Source organism: Phyllobates terribilis, unplaced genomic scaffold (assembly GCF_046119375.1).
Source record: "Phyllobates terribilis strain yellow unplaced genomic scaffold, ASM4611937v1 Scaffold_498__1_contigs__length_1317049, whole genome shotgun sequence".
Classification (NCBI taxonomy): domain Eukaryota; kingdom Metazoa; phylum Chordata; class Amphibia; order Anura; family Dendrobatidae; genus Phyllobates; species Phyllobates terribilis.
This window is the reverse complement of record NW_027363258.1, coordinates 54,540-70,388: the sequence shown is the minus strand read 5'-3', so window position 1 is coordinate 70,388 and position 15,849 is coordinate 54,540. Positions and strand designations below refer to the sequence as shown.

Genomic DNA, 15,849 nt, shown 5'->3' with positions numbered 1-15,849 from the left:
AGTATAATACTGCCCGGACCTTCGACCGGGAATTGAAAAATTCCCCATCCTAAGGCCAGAAGGCCAGGAATAAGGGTGTGTGCGAAGAAAGAAAATTTGAAGTGCTTGTGCAAATGTGCCATAAACTCAAGTGGGGTTCCCAATCCCAGTGAGTTAAGGCACCCCAGGGTCACCACTCCTGGGGCACTTCACACTTCGGGCTTTCGATCTTCCCCGGCCCAATGGCGTCGATCCTGGGGGGCCATGCTTTCCACCAGATGACTATATTAGCCACCTGGCGTACTAACAAGCGCCTAAACCCCAGTGTGCATAATGTATCAATCTACTAGGGCGGCCAACATCCAAAACCGCCTTTTCGAAAGATACTACACTTGATCTTAGCCAAAAGGCCGAGAAGCGATAACCAGAATTGGTTTCAAACTACGGAGCCACCCAAGGATCCTGAAAAGTCCATTTGTGGAGATGAGCTCCTGGACTCCCGTTAAGAAGACATGTTGTCAACCTCTAGATCCCTTACATGCCTGCACTTTTCGGCTTGCTGCTGCTGCAATCCACGCGTTTTAGATCTGCATAACTCCACCTCTTTAAACACAGCACCTTCACCCCCTGCTGTTCCCACCCGCCTCAACACCGTTGGAAGGGAGGAGAACCAATTAAGGCGGGGGGTGGGGTGGAACGAGCAGCTGTCTACCCTTAGCAGGAGGGCTCCTGATTACATACCTCTCCTGCTGCTGCTGCTGCTGGCTGTCCAGCAGCAGACTGAAGGTGGCTGCTGCTGTGCACAGGTATATAAAGGCTCAGAGCCTATTATGACACGCGCAGCCAGCGTTCCATTGCCACATTCCATCTACTGCAGGCAGGATACCTGGCTGGCTGAATGTCGCTGAGAAGCTCACAGAGACCGCCATAAGCAACAGTTTAACAGAATGCCACAGACTAATCAACCAAACTTTTTGGGTTGGGTTCTCTTTTATAGTCTGCAGGCATTAAATGAAAGAAGTCAGTGTTCCAGCAGAAGGAGACAACGTTTCAGAAAAGGCATTGTAGCAAACCAAAAAAGAAATTTTAAGCGCAGCAGAGTAACCAGCGCACATACCTGTTAGCTCAGGTGAGTTTAAAAGGCTGCTGTTGATAACAAGGGCATTTGCTAAATAGATGGTGTGTGTGCAACAATATACTGAAAGGTCAATTATATTGTGCAGCTTATCTCACCACCTGTAGTTATTTAGGTGAAAGCTCCAAAATGCTTGCCTAATATGTCTGTTTATCCAAAAGGAAGTAAAAAGGGAGAGCTAGAAAGATAGCATTGCATCACATTACATGGCAATGCAATGCACAGTTGCTGAAGTTGAACCAAAATGAGCTTGTAATCTGGCTTCTGCAACTTTGAACATGAAAAATCCAATGAGGAGAAGAAAAGCAAAGCCAAAGAGTCCATCCCAAAATCCGACAAACAAGCAAAATGAACAAAAAACATTGAATTCAATTCTTTCTGATTTTAGAAACTGCATTAAAGAAGGGGTGCACCGGTCCTGGAGATACTGCAATACCAGGTCAATGCGTGGAGTGGACAGAGCAAGCTCTTTTTCCATCTCCCTGTTCTAAAAATCCATTTAATATATGGTCCCCAGATAGGGGACGTATCAGATATTAAACTGATAAGAACAGATACTATACTTGATCTTAGCCAAAAGGCCGAGAAGCGATAACCAGAATTGGTTTCAAACTACGGAGCCACCCAAGGATCCTGAAAAGTCCATTTGTGGAGATGAGCTCCTGGACTCCCGTTAAGAAGACATGTTGTCAACCTCTAGATCCCTTACATGCCTGCACTTTTCGGCTTGCTGCTGCTGCAATCCACGCGTTTTAGATCTGCATAACTCCACCTCTTTAAACACAGCACCTTCACCCCCTGCTGTTCCCACCCGCCTCAACACCGTTGGAAGGGAGGAGAACCAATTAAGGCGGGGGGTGGGGTGGAACGAGCAGCTGTCTACCCTTAGCAGGAGGGCTCCTGATTACATACCTCTCCTGCTGCTGCTGCTGCTGGCTGTCCAGCAGCAGACTGAAGGTGGCTGCTGCTGTGCACAGGTATATAAAGGCTCAGAGCCTATTATGACACGCGCAGCCAGCGTTCCATTGCCACATTCCATCTACTGCAGGCAGGATACCTGGCTGGCTGAATGTCGCTGAGAAGCTCACAGAGACCGCCATAAGCAACAGTTTAACAGAATGCCACAGACTAATCAACCAAACTTTTTGGGTTGGGTTCTCTTTTATAGTCTGCAGGCATTAAATGAAAGAAGTCAGTGTTCCAGCAGAAGGAGACAACGTTTCAGAAAAGGCATTGTAGCAAACCAAAAAAGAAATTTTAAGCGCAGCAGAGTAACCAGCGCACATACCTGTTAGCTCAGGTGAGTTTAAAAGGCTGCTGTTGATAACAAGGGCATTTGCTAAATAGATGGTGTGTGTGCAACAATATACTGAAAGGTCAATTATATTGTGCAGCTTATCTCACCACCTGTAGTTATTTAGGTGAAAGCTCCAAAATGCTTGCCTAATATGTCTGTTTATCCAAAAGGAAGTAAAAAGGGAGAGCTAGAAAGATAGCATTGCATCACATTACATGGCAATGCAATGCACAGTTGCTGAAGTTGAACCAAAATGAGCTTGTAATCTGGCTTCTGCAACTTTGAACATGAAAAATCCAATGAGGAGAAGAAAAGCAAAGCCAAAGAGTCCATCCCAAAATCCGACAAACAAGCAAAATGAACAAAAAACATTGAATTCAATTCTTTCTGATTTTAGAAACTGCATTAAAGAAGGGGTGCACCGGTCCTGGAGATACTGCAATACCAGGTCAATGCGTGGAGTGGACAGAGCAAGCTCTTTTTCCATCTCCCTGTTCTAAAAATCCATTTAATATATGGTCCCCAGATAGGGGACGTATCAGATATTAAACTGATAAGAACAGATACTACACTTGATCTTAGCCAAAAGGCCGAGAAGCGATAACCAGAATTGGTTTCAAACTACGGAGCCACCCAAGGATCCTGAAAAGTCCATTTGTGGAGATGAGCTCCTGGACTCCCGTTAAGAAGACATGTTGTCAACCTCTAGATCCCTTACATGCCTGCACTTTTCGGCTTGCTGCTGCTGCAATCCACGCGTTTTAGATCTGCATAACTCCACCTCTTTAAACACAGCACCTTCACCCCCTGCTGTTCCCACCCGCCTCAACACCGTTGGAAGGGAGGAGAACCAATTAAGGCGGGGGGTGGGGTGGAACGAGCAGCTGTCTACCCTTAGCAGGAGGGCTCCTGATTACATACCTCTCCTGCTGCTGCTGCTGCTGGCTGTCCAGCAGCAGACTGAAGGTGGCTGCTGCTGTGCACAGGTATATAAAGGCTCAGAGCCTATTATGACACGCGCAGCCAGCGTTCCATTGCCACATTCCATCTACTGCAGGCAGGATACCTGGCTGGCTGAATGTCGCTGAGAAGCTCACAGAGACCGCCATAAGCAACAGTTTAACAGAATGCCACAGACTAATCAACCAAACTTTTTGGGTTGGGTTCTCTTTTATAGTCTGCAGGCATTAAATGAAAGAAGTCAGTGTTCCAGCAGAAGGAGACAACGTTTCAGAAAAGGCATTGTAGCAAACCAAAAAAGAAATTTTAAGCGCAGCAGAGTAACCAGCGCACATACCTGTTAGCTCAGGTGAGTTTAAAAGGCTGCTGTTGATAACAAGGGCATTTGCTAAATAGATGGTGTGTGTGCAACAATATACTGAAAGGTCAATTATATTGTGCAGCTTATCTCACCACCTGTAGTTATTTAGGTGAAAGCTCCAAAATGCTTGCCTAATATGTCTGTTTATCCAAAAGGAAGTAAAAAGGGAGAGCTAGAAAGATAGCATTGCATCACATTACATGGCAATGCAATGCACAGTTGCTGAAGTTGAACCAAAATGAGCTTGTAATCTGGCTTCTGCAACTTTGAACATGAAAAATCCAATGAGGAGAAGAAAAGCAAAGCCAAAGAGTCCATCCCAAAATCCGACAAACAAGCAAAATGAACAAAAAACATTGAATTCAATTCTTTCTGATTTTAGAAACTGCATTAAAGAAGGGGTGCACCGGTCCTGGAGATACTGCAATACCAGGTCAATGCGTGGAGTGGACAGAGCAAGCTCTTTTTCCATCTCCCTGTTCTAAAAATCCATTTAATATATGGTCCCCAGATAGGGGACGTATCAGATATTAAACTGATAAGAACAGATACTACACTTGATCTTAGCCAAAAGGCCGAGAAGCGATAACCAGAATTGGTTTCAAACTACGGAGCCACCCAAGGATCCTGAAAAGTCCATTTGTGGAGATGAGCTCCTGGACTCCCGTTAAGAAGACATGTTGTCAACCTCTAGATCCCTTACATGCCTGCACTTTTCGGCTTGCTGCTGCTGCAATCCACGCGTTTTAGATCTGCATAACTCCACCTCTTTAAACACAGCACCTTCACCCCCTGCTGTTCCCACCCGCCTCAACACCGTTGGAAGGGAGGAGAACCAATTAAGGCGGGGGGTGGGGTGGAACGAGCAGCTGTCTACCCTTAGCAGGAGGGTTCCTGATTACATACCTCTCCTGCTGCTGCTGCTGCTGGCTGTCCAGCAGCAGACTGAAGGTGGCTGCTGCTGTGCACAGGTATATAAAGGCTCAGAGCCTATTATGACACGCGCAGCCAGCGTTCCATTGCCACATTCCATCTACTGCAGGCAGGATACCTGGCTGGCTGAATGTCGCTGAGAAGCTCACAGAGACCGCCATAAGCAACAGTTTAACAGAATGCCACAGACTAATCAACCAAACTTTTTGGGTTGGGTTCTCTTTTATAGTCTGCAGGCATTAAATGAAAGAAGTCAGTGTTCCAGCAGAAGGAGACAACGTTTCAGAAAAGGCATTGTAGCAAACCAAAAAAGAAATTTTAAGCGCAGCAGAGTAACCAGCGCACATACCTGTTAGCTCAGGTGAGTTTAAAAGGCTGCTGTTGATAACAAGGGCATTTGCTAAATAGATGGTGTGTGTGCAACAATATACTGAAAGGTCAATTATATTGTGCAGCTTATCTCACCACCTGTAGTTATTTAGGTGAAAGCTCCAAAATGCTTGCCTAATATGTCTGTTTATCCAAAAGGAAGTAAAAAGGGAGAGCTAGAAAGATAGCATTGCATCACATTACATGGCAATGCAATGCACAGTTGCTGAAGTTGAACCAAAATGAGCTTGTAATCTGGCTTCTGCAACTTTGAACATGAAAAATCCAATGAGGAGAAGAAAAGCAAAGCCAAAAAGTCCATCCCAAAATCCGACAAACAAGCAAAATGAACAAAAAACATTGAATTCAATTCTTTCTGATTTTAGAAACTGCATTAAAGAAGGGGTGCACCGGTCCTGGAGATACTGCAATACCAGGTCAATGCGTGGAGTGGACAGAGCAAGCTCTTTTTCCATCTCCCTGTTCTAAAAATCCATTTAATATATGGTCCCCAGATAGGGGACGTATCAGATATTAAACTGATAAGAACAGATACTACACTTGATCTTAGCCAAAAGGCCGAGAAGCGATAACCAGAATTGGTTTCAAACTACGGAGCCACCCAAGGATCCTGAAAAGTCCATTTGTGGAGATGAGCTCCTGGACTCCCGTTAAGAAGACATGTTGTCAACCTCTAGATCCCTTACATGCCTGCACTTTTCGGCTTGCTGCTGCTGCAATCCACGCGTTTTAGATCTGCATAACTCCACCTCTTTAAACACAGCACCTTCACCCCCTGCTGTTCCCACCCGCCTCAACACCGTTGGAAGGGAGGAGAACCAATTAAGGCGGGGGGTGGGGTGGAACGAGCAGCTGTCTACCCTTAGCAGGAGGGCTCCTGATTACATACCTCTCCTGCTGCTGCTGCTGCTGTCTGTCCAGCAGCAGACTGAAGGTGGCTGCTGCTGTGCACAGGTATATAAAGGCTCAGAGCCTATTATGACACGCGCAGCCAGCGTTCCATTGCCACATTCCATCTACTGCAGGCAGGATACCTGGCTGGCTGAATGTCGCTGAGAAGCTCACAGAGACCGCCATAAGCAACAGTTTAACAGAATGCCACAGACTAATCAACCAAACTTTTTGGGTTGGGTTCTCTTTTATAGTCTGCAGGCATTAAATGAAAGAAGTCAGTGTTCCAGCAGAAGGAGACAACGTTTCAGAAAAGGCATTGTAGCAAACCAAAAAAGAAATTTTAAGCGCAGCAGAGTAACCAGCGCACATACCTGTTAGCTCAGGTGAGTTTAAAAGGCTGCTGTTGATAACAAGGGCATTTGCTAAATAGATGGTGTGTGTGCAACAATATACTGAAAGGTCAATTATATTGTGCAGCTTATCTCACCACCTGTAGTTATTTAGGTGAAAGCTCCAAAATGCTTGCCTAATATGTCTGTTTATCCAAAAGGAAGTAAAAAGGGAGAGCTAGAAAGATAGCATTGCATCACATTACATGGCAATGCAATGCACAGTTGCTGAAGTTGAACCAAAATGAGCTTGTAATCTGGCTTCTGCAACTTTGAACATGAAAAATCCAATGAGGAGAAGAAAAGCAAAGCCAAAGAGTCCATCCCAAAATCCGACAAACAAGCAAAATGAACAAAAAACATTGAATTCAATTCTTTCTGATTTTAGAAACTGCATTAAAGAAGGGGTGCACCGGTCCTGGAGATACTGCAATACCAGGTCAATGCGTGGAGTGGACAGAGCAAGCTCTTTTTCCATCTCCCTGTTCTAAAAATCCATTTAATATATGGTCCCCAGATAGGGGACGTATCAGATATTAAACTGATAAGAACAGATACTACACTTGATCTTAGCCAAAAGGCCGAGAAGCGATAACCAGAATTGGTTTCAAACTACGGAGCCACCCAAGGATCCTGAAAAGTCCATTTGTGGAGATGAGCTCCTGGACTCCCGTTAAGAAGACATGTTGTCAACCTCTAGATTCCTTACATGCCTGCACTTTTCGGCTTGCTGCTGCTGCAATCCACGCGTTTTAGATCTGCATAACTCTACCTCTTTAAACACAGCACCTTCACCCCCTGCTGTTCCCACCCGCCTCAACACCGTTGGAAGGGAGGAGAACCAATTAAGGCGGGGGGTGGGGTGGAACGAGCAGCTGTCTACCCTTAGCAGGAGGGCTCCTGATTACATACCTCTCCTGCTGCTGCTGCTGCTGACTGTCCAGCAGCAGACTGAAGGTGGCTGCTGCTGTGCACAGGTATATAAAGGCTCAGAGCCTATTATGACACGCGCAGCCAGCGTTCCATTGCCACATTCCATCTACTGCAGGCAGGATACCTGGCTGGCTGAATGTCGCTGAGAAGCTCACAGAGACCGCCATAAGCAACAGTTTAACAGAATGCCACAGACTAATCAGCCAAACTTTTTGGGTTGGGTTCTCTTTTATAGTCTGCAGGCATTAAATGAAAGAAGTCAGTGTTCCAGCAGAAGGAGACAACGTTTCAGAAAAGGCATTGTAGCAAACCAAAAAAGAAATTTTAAGCGCAGCAGAGTAACCAGCGCACATACCTGTTAGCTCAGGTGAGTTTAAAAGGCTGCTGTTGATAACAAGGGCATTTGCTAAATAGATGGTGTGTGTGCAACAATATACTGAAAGGTCAATTATATTGTGCAGCTTATCTCACCACCTGTAGTTATTTAGGTGAAAGCTCCAAAATGCTTGCCTAATATGTCTGTTTATCCAAAAGGAAGTAAAAAGGGAGAGCTAGAAAGATAGCATTGCATCACATTACATGGCAATGCAATGCACAGTTGCTGAAGTTGAACCAAAATGAGCTTGTAATCTGGCTTCTGCAACTTTGAACATGAAAAATCCAATGAGGAGAAGAAAAGCAAAGCCAAAGAGTCCATCCCAAAATCCGACAAACAAGCAAAATGAACAAAAAACATTGAATTCAATTCTTTCTGATTTTAGAAACTGCATTAAAGAAGGGGTGCACCGGTCCTGGAGATACTGCAATACCAGGTCAATGCGTGGAGTGGACAGAGCAAGCTCTTTTTCCATCTCCCTGTTCTAAAAATCCATTTAATATATGGTCCCCAGATAGGGGACGTATCAGATATTAAACTGATAAGAACAGATACTACACTTGATCTTAGCCAAAAGGCCGAGAAGCGATAACCAGAATTGGTTTCAAACTACGGAGCCACCCAAGGATCCTGAAAAGTCCATTTGTGGAGATGAGCTCCTGGACTCCCGTTAAGAAGACATGTTGTCAACCTCTAGATTCCTTACATGCCTGCACTTTTCGGCTTGCTGCTGCTGCAATCCACGCGTTTTAGATCTGCATAACTCTACCTCTTTAAACACAGCACCTTCACCCCCTGCTGTTCCCACCCGCCTCAACACCGTTGGAAGGGAGGAGAACCAATTAAGGCGGGGGGTGGGGTGGAACGAGCAGCTGTCTACCCTTAGCAGGAGGGCTCCTGATTACATACCTCTCCTGCTGCTGCTGCTGCTGGCTGTCCAGCAGCAGATTGAAGGTGGCTGCTGCTGTGCACAGGTATATAAAGGCTCAGAGCCTATTATGACACGCGCAGCCAGCGTTCCATTGCCACATTCCATCTACTGCAGGCAGGATACCTGGCTGGCTGAATGTCGCTGAGAAGCTCACAGAGACCGCCATAAGCAACAGTTTAACAGAATGCCACAGACTAATCAACCAAACTTTTTGGGTTGGGTTCTCTTTTATAGTCTGCAGGCATTAAATGAAAGAAGTCAGTGTTCCAGCAGAAGGAGACAACGTTTCAGAAAAGGCATTGTAGCAAACCAAAAAAGAAATTTTAAGCGCAGCAGAGTAACCAGCGCACATACCTGTTAGCTCAGGTGAGTTTAAAAGGCTGCTGTTGATAACAAGGGCATTTGCTAAATAGATGGTGTGTGTGCAACAATATACTGAAAGGTCAATTATATTGTGCAGCTTATCTCACCACCTGTAGTTATTTAGGTGAAAGCTCCAAAATGCTTGCCTAATATGTCTGTTTATCCAAAAGGAAGTAAAAAGGGAGAGCTAGAAAGATAGCATTGCATCACATTACATGGCAATGCAATGCACAGTTGCTGAAGTTGAACCAAAATGAGCTTGTAATCTGGCTTCTGCAACTTTGAACATGAAAAATCCAATGAGGAGAAGAAAAGCAAAGCCAAAGAGTCCATCCCAAAATCCGACAAACAAGCAAAATGAACAAAAAACATTGAATTCAATTCTTTCTGATTTTAGAAACTGCATTAAAGAAGGGGTGCACCGGTCCTGGAGATACTGCAATACCAGGTCAATGCGTGGAGTGGACAGAGCAAGCTCTTTTTCCATCTCCCTGTTCTAAAAATCCATTTAATATATGGTCCCCAGATAGGGGACGTATCAGATATTAAACTGATAAGAACAGATTTTTTTTTTTTTTTTTTTTTTTTTTTAAACCATTCAGGTTAGTTTTATAGCAAATCAGTAGGATATACCAAAACTGTTGCAAAAAAAACTTCTCATCATCATGGCCATATTTATTAAGCATAAAGTAACCTAATATTACAGAAAGAAGAACATCTTATTAATATAAACCAAAAGATCACTGAAATTTTACAATATGCCTCCACTTTTTAAATTTCCATATTCCCTCGGCATCTGTTCCACCACCGCTACTACTATCCATCTTGTAAATCAAAAATAGCCTAGAAAGAATAATCCTAATACATTCATTTACTGTAATTGATTTCCTTTTAAATACACAAAGATTCCTCACATCCCACAAACTTTCTAACACACAAGCCATAATTAACCACAAAACTCTCTCCTTTACACGTCCACTTGCACCAATACCAAACATAACCACACGCCAATCCACAAAAGTCACTCCTGCCAAACTCCTACACAACCCCCCTACACATTTCCACACGTCTTGCGCAAAATCACAATTCCACATCAGATGCATAACCGTCTCACAACCATTACATCCATCTCTTGGACAAACATCCGACCTAATCAAACCTCTCTTCTTTTGAACGTCTCTCACTGGAAGAATATTGTGAAACGCCATCCACACTACATCCTTCTGTTTGTTGGACATCCCATACATACCCAACTTTCTCCAAGCATCCGCAACCTCATTCCCTCTCAAACCAACAATATTAGACTCGACCTCATTTGCACACAATTTCCTATACACCCTCTTAGTCATTCTAAACTCATCCACCGGCACACTCAGCAAATCATACTTCTTGACAAACTTCTCAATCACCTCATACCACACCGGACACTTAAAAGACACAGGCACTCTCGCATCCCTCTTTCTCCAACCTAACCCATACAACATCCATCCTGCAGAATAACTTGCCATACATGCACCCTTATTACCTTTACCCAACAATACCACAATCGTCTTAATATAATGGAGCCCTAAAAAAACCTCAACATTAGGAAATCCCAAACCACCATGCTGGCAGGCCTTATAAAGGCTTTCCCTCTTCAGCTTCTCCATCTTGCTGCACCAGAAAAAGGAAAAAATCATTTTCTCAACTCTCTTCACTTTCCTAAAAGGGGATGGAAAAATTATGGCCACAAAAAGCAGAATGGGTAAGATCACTGCTTTGATAACTAGAACTTTGCCCCGCAAAGAAAGATCTCTCATTCTCCAAAAATTCAATTTTCGCTCAACACGCATACCACACTCGTCCCAACTCTCATTTCCTTTCAGATCATCATTGAAAAATACCCCTAAAACCTTAATTGCACTCTCCTCATACTTAACACCTTCCATACGAATACTGTCATCTCCAAAGCATTTGAAACTACACTTAGTCCAGTTAACTCTAAAACCTGATGCACCACAGAAAAAATCCAAAAGCAACCTCACCCTACTCATTGAAGCCATACTTTCACTCACCATCACAACATCATCCATGTAACCTAACACCTTCACATGCTTACCACCACTCCCAGGCACTAACAATCCTCTCATCATTTTCTCACGTCTCACTAAACACAGCAAAGGCTCAATCACACATACAAACAAGACAGGGGACATAGGGCACCCCTGTCTTACGCCAGACCTAATCATCACTTTGTCAGACAACCATCCATTCACTAAAAACTCACTTGACACATAATCATATAAAGACTTAACTCCATTCAGAAAAACCCTAGGGAAACCCATCCTCTCCAATACTTTAAACAGAAACACATGCGAAACTCTATCAAAAGCCTTTTCGAAATCAATTGCTAACACCATACACTTCTGCTTTCTAGTCTTACAATCCCCAAGCATATCCCTTAACAATAACAAATTATCACTTATACTCCGACCAGGCACGGCACACACTTGGTCATCCTCCACAACCCTACCAATCACCTCACGCATACGATTTGCTAACAATTTACTGTAGACCTTATAATCAGCGTTAAGCAATGATATGGGTCTCCAGTTCTCCAAACGCTTTTTCTCACCCTTCTTAAACACAAGAACCACTATACCCTCTTTCATACTGTCACACAAAACACCATTCATCCACATATACCTACAAACCTCAGTCAAGTCCTTACCCAAAAACTCCCAAGCTTTCACATACAGCTCCACAGGCAACCCATCCTTCCCAGGCGTCTTATTCTTTTTAGCACTCATAACAACATTCCTCACCTCATCCAAAATAACATCCTCACACAAAGCATCACATTCATCCGAACCAAGTCTCTTCTCCATACCACTCAATACATGCGACACAAGTCCAGGATCAATCCATTTCTCATCGTACAACTTACTATAGAAGCCATTCACCTCATTCAACACATTCTTCCCAACCACACTAGATCCATCTTCACCTACCACTTCACTCAAATCCAACTTCCTTCCATTCATTTTTTTAAAAAAGTACCTGGTGCACTTTTCATTCTTTTCCAAATGCTCTAACTTGGTACGGTAAATAATCTCTTTACCTTTTTCATCCAGAAGACATTTTAACTCATTCTTAGCAACCTCAAGCTGATCAGACATATCCATTCCTTTCCTAACACACCCACGCAACCAATCAATCCGTCTACTTAAGTCATTAAATCTATTACGATATCTGGCAGCTTTTTTGTAGCCCCATTTTTTAAAGAAAGTTTTTAACTGTAATTTCACCCAATCCCACCATTCAAGCACACTACCAAAATCACGCTTACGCCACCTCCAACTTGCATACCTTTTCTCCAACTCACTCATCACCTCCTCATCCTCCAACAACCTCGTATTCAATTTCCAAACCCCACCCCCAAACACCATGTCCCCATTCGCACTAAAAACTCCACGCAAACACTCATGATCAGAAAAAGGTACCTTATGTTGAACATAACTTGAACAAACCATATTTTTGGAAAATAACATCCTATCTATCCTCGATGAAATATTACCACGGTCAGCATAATATGTAGGCGGTGGTGGAATGCCATACTCAAGTATTGCAGCGTCTAAGAAAGAAAAATCAGAAATAAGTTGAGATAACTTTTTTCCCGTAATGTCCACATTACCTTCTGTGACACAATTACAGTCACCAACAAAAACTGTAGGAATTTTTCCAGGAAGAAAAAAACTCAATTTCTCAAGAAGAGCAAGCCACTCCTCTTTTTTAGTAGGACAATATAAATTAATCATTCTAACCTTCCACCCCCTATAACTCAAAAAAACAATAATGCAGCGACCCACCTCCACAACCGTGTAACTATCAATAGTAATATTCTTATTACCAACTAAAATCCCCACACCATCATTTTTGTTAAAGCTGGACCCCGACCAAACATACTGGCCATAAGGCCAGTCCTTATCTCCTGGAGATTCAGTAATCCCACACTCTTGTAGACAATAGACATCTGCACTCAAACCCTTTAGATAATCCAGAACTGTTGTTCTTCGGGTAACAGATCTAATTTGCCTAACATTAAGGGACACAATGTCCCATCCAGAATGATGCGGCATAACTAAAGGGGATCACACATAACCTGAAAAAAAAAGAAAGAAAACATCAACTCAACCTTCATCAAGCAAAGCAAAGCTATTACCATCTGGCTGAATGCCAAATGTAACAATGTCAGGAGAAAATACATCTGACGGGTAAGCACGAGAGTCCACCGGGCTATCACACACGGCAGCAATGGATGAACACTCAGTCCTTGGCTTCTTCTTGACCACATCAGGATCCTCCTCATCAGAGAAACGGACAGCAGACAAGTCCCCTTGGCCACCGCCCCCGATCTCCTCTGAAGCAGTATTGCACCAAGATATGACAGGAGAATTGGACAAGTCCATTTCCCCCTCACCACGGACACCAAACTGGGGAGGGAAAGGTGACATCACCTCTGGAATCACCATGTCAAAGCCTCCTGACGCAGGAGGCTGAAGCTGGGCATCTTCAAATATGTCGTCCATCTGAGTGCCATCCTCTTCCTCTTGGGGAGCAGTTGCCTCCCCGACATCCGGAAGGGGACCTTGTGGAACCCTAGTAGAAGTCGAAGGAACAGCAGGCCCCTCCGCGACCACTTGAGCAAAAGACTTAGGAGTGGTTCCAGCTTGACACTGCCTAAGAACATGCCCCTCCTCACCACAAGCATCACACTTTACCTGGTTCTTGCAGTCTTTCGCCATATGACCAGACGTGTTACACCTCCTGCAGGTTGGCGGATACCTGCAGGACTCCTGGACATGACCATACTTGTTACATCTTCTGCAGAAAAAAGGAGCATCAGGAAAGTACAAGAAACCAGTGTCTCTCCCAATAGAGAAACTCATAGGAGGATAATGTATGCCCCCTGGCCCCTCGGGGTCTGTAGCAAAACGAACAAAGTACTTGTATTTGCCAGTCCACAAGCCTTCTTCATTCGAGATCTTGTGGGAAAAATGCACATAAGTACAATGCCTCCTCAAGAATACAGTAATGTCCTCCTGGGGGATAAAGGGATTGTGCATAAACACAACAACAGGAACATCCCCCTTTGAATAGAGGACAGTAAAAGTGAGTCCATCTAGGAGGGAGTTCTCAGTATGGCCTTTCAAGGTTCTATAAAGATTTTGGCAAGCAGCCATAGTAGAAAGAACCAGCACATACCTTCCATGACTTCTAAATTCCTGCAGGCAAAGAATGTCCGACTTCTTAATCTTCAATGCTTCATAGAAGATGGCATTCACCAGGTAGGACATGGAAAAATGTCCCTTCTTCTCCTCGGAAATCTCAATGCGAAATCCATTCTTGACCCGGGGGTCCCCGGTCCCAGCAAATTTCAGCTTGACTCCCATAGTCAGCCACGGAAATCGCCTTCCCGTTTCCTCCTCACTCTCCCCCTATAGCAGCATCCAGCTTAAGCCACCGGAGTGGCGATGCTGGAAGGCCGAGGGCTAGCACTCAAGGAACCTGATGTCCAGACACTTGATCTGAGCCAAAAGGCCGAGAAGCGATAACCAGAATTGGTTTCAAACTACGGAGCCACCCAAGGATCCTGAAAAGTCCATTTGTGGAGATGAGCTCCTGGACTCCCGTTAAGAAGACATGTTGTCAACCTCTAGATCCCTTACATGCCTGCACTTTTCGGCTTGCTGCTGCTGCAATCCACGCGTTTTAGATCTGCATAACTCCACCTCTTTAAACACAGCACCTTCACCCCCTGCTGTTCCCACCCGCCTCAACACCGTTGGAAGGGAGGAGAACCAATTAAGGCGGGGGGTGGGGTGGAACGAGCAGCTGTCTACCCTTAGCAGGAGGGCTCCTGATTACATACCTCTCCTGCTGCTGCTGGCTGTCCAGCAGCAGACTGAAGGTGGCTGCTGCTGTGCACAGGTATATAAAGGCTCAGAGCCTATTATGACACGCGCAGCCAGCGTTCCATTGCCACATTCCATCTACTGCAGGCAGGATACCTGGCTGGCTGAATGTCGCTGAGAAGCTCACAGAGACCGCCATAAGCAACAGTTTAACAGAATGCCACAGACTAATCAACCAAACTTTTTGGGTTGGGTTCTCTTTTATAGTCTGCAGGCATTAAATGAAAGAAGTCAGTGTTCCAGCAGAAGGAGACAACGTTTCAGAAAAGGCATTGTAGCAAACCAAAAAAGAAATTTTAAGCGCAGCAGAGTAACCAGCGCACATACCTGTTAGCTCAGGTGAGTTTAAAAGGCTGCTGTTGATAACAAGGGCATTTGCTAAATAGATGGTGTGTGTGCAACAATATACTGAAAGGTCAATTATATTGTGCAGCTTATCTCACCACCTGTAGTTATTTAGGTGAAAGCTCCAAAATGCTTGCCTAATATGTCTGTTTATCCAAAAGGAAGTAAAAAGGGAGAGCTAGAAAGATAGCATTGCATCACATTACATGGCAATGCAATGCACAGTTGCTGAAGTTGAACCAAAATGAGCTTGTAATCTGGCTTCTGCAACTTTGAACATGAAAAATCCAATGAGGAGAAGAAAAGCAAAGCCAAAGAGTCCATCCCAAAATCCGACAAACAAGCAAAATGAACAAAAAACATTGAATTCAATTCTTTCTGATTTTAGAAACTGCATTAAAGAAGGGGTGCACCGGTCCTGGAGATACTGCAATACCAGGTCAATGCGTGGAGTGGACAGAGCAAGCTCTTTTTCCATCTCCCTGTTCTAAAAATCCATTTAATATATGGTCCCCAGATAGGGGACGTATCAGATATTAAACTGATAAGAACAGATTTTTTTGATTGAAGCTGCATCCAAGGCACTGAAAAATGTGACCGAAGTCACAC

The 15,849-nt window shown here is 44.2% G+C and overlaps 8 non-coding genes and 1 pseudogene across 8 annotated transcripts; all 9 read right to left on the bottom strand.

Annotated features, from left to right (window-relative positions):
* Nucleotides 1-309: 309 nt before the first annotated feature.
* LOC141230082 (U2 spliceosomal RNA) lies at nt 310-401 on the bottom strand (annotated as a pseudogene).
* Nucleotides 402-1,516: 1,115 nt separating this feature from the next.
* Nucleotides 1,517-1,707, bottom strand: LOC141230110 (U2 spliceosomal RNA). The gene has a single exon (XR_012296674.1). It is a non-coding gene; the product is annotated as a U2 spliceosomal RNA (small nuclear RNA).
* Nucleotides 1,708-2,822: 1,115 nt separating this feature from the next.
* LOC141230106 (U2 spliceosomal RNA) lies at nt 2,823-3,013 on the bottom strand. The gene has a single exon (XR_012296670.1). It is a non-coding gene; the product is annotated as a U2 spliceosomal RNA (small nuclear RNA).
* A 1,115-nt stretch (nt 3,014-4,128) lies between these two features.
* LOC141230105 (U2 spliceosomal RNA) lies at nt 4,129-4,319 on the bottom strand. The gene has a single exon (XR_012296669.1). It is a non-coding gene; the product is annotated as a U2 spliceosomal RNA (small nuclear RNA).
* Nucleotides 4,320-5,434: 1,115 nt separating this feature from the next.
* On the bottom strand, nt 5,435-5,625 carry LOC141230103 (U2 spliceosomal RNA). Its single transcript, XR_012296667.1, has one exon. It is a non-coding gene; the product is annotated as a U2 spliceosomal RNA (small nuclear RNA).
* A 1,115-nt stretch (nt 5,626-6,740) lies between these two features.
* Nucleotides 6,741-6,931, bottom strand: LOC141230102 (U2 spliceosomal RNA). The gene has a single exon (XR_012296666.1). It is a non-coding gene; the product is annotated as a U2 spliceosomal RNA (small nuclear RNA).
* Nucleotides 6,932-8,046: 1,115 nt separating this feature from the next.
* Nucleotides 8,047-8,237, bottom strand: LOC141230101 (U2 spliceosomal RNA). The gene has a single exon (XR_012296665.1). It is a non-coding gene; the product is annotated as a U2 spliceosomal RNA (small nuclear RNA).
* A 1,115-nt stretch (nt 8,238-9,352) lies between these two features.
* On the bottom strand, nt 9,353-9,539 carry LOC141230124 (U2 spliceosomal RNA). Its single transcript, XR_012296686.1, has one exon. It is a non-coding gene; the product is annotated as a U2 spliceosomal RNA (small nuclear RNA).
* Nucleotides 9,540-15,642: 6,103 nt separating this feature from the next.
* LOC141230116 (U2 spliceosomal RNA) lies at nt 15,643-15,825 on the bottom strand. The gene has a single exon (XR_012296680.1). It is a non-coding gene; the product is annotated as a U2 spliceosomal RNA (small nuclear RNA).
* Between the last annotated feature and the right edge of the window lie 24 nt (nt 15,826-15,849).